This window comes from Pongo abelii, chromosome 8 (assembly GCF_028885655.2).
Source record: "Pongo abelii isolate AG06213 chromosome 8, NHGRI_mPonAbe1-v2.0_pri, whole genome shotgun sequence".
Lineage (NCBI taxonomy): Eukaryota > Metazoa > Chordata > Mammalia > Primates > Hominidae > Pongo > Pongo abelii.
In genome coordinates, this window is record NC_071993.2 from 29,260,704 (window position 1) to 29,265,737 (window position 5,034).

At 44.8% G+C, this 5,034-nt stretch overlaps 1 pseudogene; it reads left to right on the forward strand.

Annotated features, from left to right (window-relative positions):
* Window positions 1-201: 201 nt before the first annotated feature.
* On the forward strand, window positions 202-673 carry LOC100449070 (EKC/KEOPS complex subunit TPRKB-like; annotated as a pseudogene).
* Window positions 674-5,034: the final 4,361 nt, after the last annotated feature.

The window sequence follows — 5,034 nt, forward strand, 5'->3', positions numbered from 1 at the left end:
TCAGCCTCCCAAGTAGCTGGGATTACAGGCATGTGTCACCACGCCTGGCTAATTTTTCTATTTTCAATAGAGACAGGGTTTCACCATGTTGGCCGGGCTGGTCTCGAACTCCTGACCTCAGGTGATCCGCCCACTTCAGCCTCCCAAAGTGCTGGGATTACAGGAGTGAGTCACCATACCTGGCCGACACTTCTATTAATATTATTTAAAGATGTAAAAAATGCGGGGAACTTGTGAAAGAAAGCCATGGAAGGTATCACTGATGGCTCACTGATACATCCTGCAGTGATTGTCAATCCATTTGAGATATTTGCAGCCACAAAGAAAGCAGTTTGCCTCTACAGACTGGGAGAAATGAAGACAAGAGCTCTATCTAGTGAAATTATTTTCAACCTTTCCCCAAATAACAATATTTCAGAGGCATTGAAAAAATGTGGTATCTCAGCAAATGACACTTAAATTCCAATTGTTTATACTAACGAGGGAGAAAAACAAATAAATCAAGGATATCTAATATCTCAAATAGAAGGTTAGCAGGTTTCTCTGAAAAATCTTCCTGAAATAATAAATATTACAAAAGTCAAAAAGAAATATACACTCCCTCCACAAGAAGAAAGTATTAGGAACATTATTGGATGGTATTTGTAGAATGTCAACAAAGGATGTTTTGTGAAAAGGATGTTTTGTGAAAAGAATTATTTGCAGAAATTTTCGGCATTAAAGAAAACACTGGGCCTGTAATCCCAGCACTTTGGGAGACCAAGGTGGGCAGATCACCTGAGCTCAGGCGTTCAAGACCAGCCTGGGCAACATGGTGAAACCCCATCTCTATAAAAATACAAAAAATTAGCTGGGCGTAGTGGTGGCACATCTGTAATCACAGCTACTTGGGAGAATTGCCTGAAGCTGGGAGGAGGAGGTTGCAGTGAGCCCAGATCGTGCCACTGCATTCCAGCCTGGGCGACAGAGTGAGACTCCATCTCAAAAACAAAACAAAACAAATGTATTTTCCTTTGCTGATTAAAATGTTATTTTATTTTTATTTTTTGTAGTGATGGCATCGCACTATGTTGCCCAGACTGGTCTCAAACTCCTAACCTCAAGTGATCCTCCCACCTCAGCCTCCTAAAGCAGTAGGATTATAGGCATGAGCCACCATGCCTTGGCCCCACCTCAGCCTCCTAAAGCACTAGGATTATAGGCATGAGCCACCATGCCTTGGCCCCACCTCTTTTATTATTTTAAAAGATAACCACTGTTACTATTATTTGTTAGTGCCTTCTAGTCTTCTACTTCTATTCAAATATATTTTATTTTTATGTAATTGGAATAAAAATTGCAAACACTTTTAAAAAAGAAGAAATGCAAATTCTCAGGCCCTACCTCAACCTTACTAAATTGTACACTGTGGGATGGGGCCCATGAATCTGTTTTTCCAAGCGCTCCAGATGATTCTAAAGCATGCTGAAGTTGGAGAATCACTGACCTAGGTCTTTGGAGCCTCTGCAAGAACCAAAAACAAGGACTCCACTTTAACAGCCTTTTCATTATCTTGCATAGTGTGAGCAAGCCACACAAAAGAGGCTTCAACTCCTAGAGCCAGGAGGGACCTGAGAAGCCATTTCTCAGGTCAGTTTGTTTTGTAGCTGAGGACTTTGCAACCCAAGGGGCTAAGTGAAGTCTGACCCAGAGCCAGGCCAACAACTGATGTGAAGGTGACTCTCAGCCCAGGGCCCTTCCTGTGTGTCCACTCCCTCTCTTGTAGCCAGAGCAAAAGCACCATGCAGTTGTGACTTGAAAGCAGTAGAGCTTGAAGGAGCAAGGTCAGGTGGAGAAGCTGGGTTTGGATAGACCCACTTAGTTCTAGCCCAGAGGACAGGGCCCCAGGGGAAGTCACACCTACCTTCCTTGTTCTTGGTCTTGTAAATTGCCTGATGGGTTCTTCCTGCCTGCTACAGACAAAACCAGTTCACTGAGACTGTGGTATTGCAGTAAAGAAAGAGTTTAAGCCGTGTGTGGTGGCTCACGCCTGTAATCCCAGCCCTTTGGGAGGCTGAGGTGGGCAGATCAATAGAGGTCAGGAGTTTGAGACCAGTCTGGCCAACATGGCAAAACTCTGTCTCTACTAAAAATACAAAAATTAGCCAGGTGTGGTGGCTTGCACCTGTAATCCCAGTTACTAGACAGGCTGAGGAAGGAGAATTGCTTGAACCCAGGAGGCAGAGGTTGCAGTGAGCCAAAATCATGCCACTGTACTCCAGCCTTGTCGACAGAGCAAAAGCAAGAGTTTAACTGACTTGAGGCTGGCCACATGAAAGAACTGGAGTTGTCAACTCAAATCAGTCTCCCAGAAGACTGGGGTTAGGGTTTTTCAAGGATAGTATGGTGGGCTGGAGACTAGGGAATGGATGCTGCTAACTGGTTGGTGATGAAAACACAGGGTGTGGAAAAATGGTTCTTGTTCACTGAGTCTGCCTCTGGTTGATGGCCACAGGACTGGTTGAGTTATGAGAACCGATCCTGGGTGGGGCCAGTCGGTTGCCAGAATGCAAATATCTGAAAAACATCTCAAAAGACCAATCTGAGGTTCTACACCAGTGGTGTTATCTACAGGAGCAACTGGGGAAGTCACAAATCTTGTGGCTTCTGGCCACAGGACTCCTGAGCGGTAAGGGATTATAGAAACTATTCCTACATTTTAGCAGAGTTCAGGACCCTCCCATAATTTTAATCTCATTGCCTTTCATTAGTTTTTGGTCCTGAGCAAGGAAGGGGTTACTTTAAGGGAGGGACTATTATCATTCTTGCTTCCAACTTAAACTATAAACTAAATTCCTCCCGTGGTTAACTTGCCGTATGCCCAGGTGTGAGCAAAGACAGCCAGCCTGTGAGGCTAGAGCAAGATGGAATCAGCCATGCTAGACTTCCCTCACTGTCGTCATCTTTCAAAGGCAGTTTCAGCCTGGAAGATAAAATCATCTCCAGGTCCTTAGTGATTGGTGGGTCTCCCATTTATGGTCCTTGAAATGAAACAGGTATGGACCCCAGGGGCCCAGGGGTGTCCCTTCCATGGAAGCCATTTCCCTGACTGGTGTGAGGGTCAGGAATTTCCCATAGAGCATTTTTCCATAGGAGAAGGCCAAGCTCTGAGCAGAAGGACCTTGCAAATAAAATGAAGCATTGGAGAAGGCAGCCACTGACAGCTCCCTAGACAGGTTGTTTCCTGTAACTGAAAGCTGAAATCCAAGAACGACCTAAAACTCATTCCCAGAATTCCTTACTTTAGGCTCATAGAAACTGAGACAAGTTTGGGAGTGGTAGTTAATCAACTCAAAAACAGCCCATATTTTCAGCTATAAAGGCTCTCCCCTTCCTCTCCTTCCCTTCTCCTCCCTCTCTTAACAATTTCTTGCCATATCCTGTTCAAGGAGAAACAAACCACTATTTGCCAGTGACGATCCCTTCATAGCTTCCCAGCCTTTGAGATGGAGGGTGGTGTCCTGAACTCAGAGCTTTGGTGCAGTTGGTGTGACCTTGAGGAAGCCATTTAACCTAGTCTTGGTCCCCTCAACTGTAAAATCAGAGACAGATGTGATCTTTCTTTTTTTTGAGATGGAATCTCACTCTGTCACCCAGGCTGGAGTGCAATGGCGCAATCTCTGCTCACTGCAACCTTCGCCTCCTGGGTTCAAGCAATTCTTCTGCCTCAGTCTCCCGAGTAACTGGGATTACAGGCTCCCGCCACCACGCCTGGCTTATTTTTTATATTTTTAGTAGAGACAGAGTTTCACCATGTTGGCCAGGCTGGTCTCAAACTCCTGACCTCAGGTGATCTACCTGCCTCAGCCTCCCAAAGTGCTGGGATTACAGGCGTGAACCACCATGCCCAGCCTCATTTTTATTAATTAATTAATTAATTTTTGTTTGTTTTTTGAGAGAGGATCTCGCTCTGTTGCCCAGTCTGGAGTATAGTGGCATGATTATGGCTCACTGCAGCCTCAATCTCCATGGCTCAAGTGATCTTCCCACCTCAGCTTCCCAGGGATTTGGGACTACAGGCACATGCCACCATTTCTGGCTAATTTTTGTATTTTTTGTAGAGACAGTGTTTCACTATGTTGCCTGGGCTGATCTCAAACTCCTGGGCTCAAGTAATCCACATGTCTCGGCCTTCCAAAGTGCTAAGATTACAGGTGTGAGCCACCACATCCAGCCCCCATCATTTAATTTAAAGAGTGGCTGATGTGGTCTCACATAGCTCTTAGCATCCGCATGAACTATTTGATTAATATGACCAGTATAGACTGGGGATTAATGTAGAGTTGGAGGCTGATTTTTCCTGTTAGTCTCTTGGCTTTGGTCTCCAACTGGATAAGAGTTCCTGTCAATACAATGCTGTCAGTTTCAGTTAGGGACAAAAATTCAGTCGCCCATCATTTGGTGTTATATAGATCAGGAAAGGAGGGGATCATTACTTAATTCATCTGTTTGGGGGCTTCCTGTTTGTTTGCTTTTTAAAGTCAGAGTCGGTCAAAAAGTTTGTATTCAAGACCAGCCTGGCCAACATGGTGAAATCCCATCTCTACTAAAAATACAAAAATTAACCGGGGGTGGTGGCTAATTCCAGCTACTTGGGAGGCTGTAATCCCAGCTACTTGTGAGGCTAAGGCAGGACAATCACTTGAACCCGGGAGGTGGAGGTTGCAGTGAGCCAAGATCACACCACCGCACTGCACTCCAGCCTGGGCAACAAGAGTGAAACTCCATCTCAAAAACAAGCAAACAAACAAACAAAAATTTCTAAATTTGTAGAAAAAAAAAGGCCAGGTTTAGAGCATAGAGATTAGGAGTGATGCCTTGTACTGTTCAGTTAGCACATTTCCATTCAAAAATATTAAGACCCAGAAATGAACTCGGATGGCCCAGAATAGAAACTCTCCCTTCTGGTGGGTGACACACACTCTCAGGCAAGGGTGATTTATTTAGAACAATGGTCACTGTTGCACTTCATGGCATATATGCACCTGCTGGAGG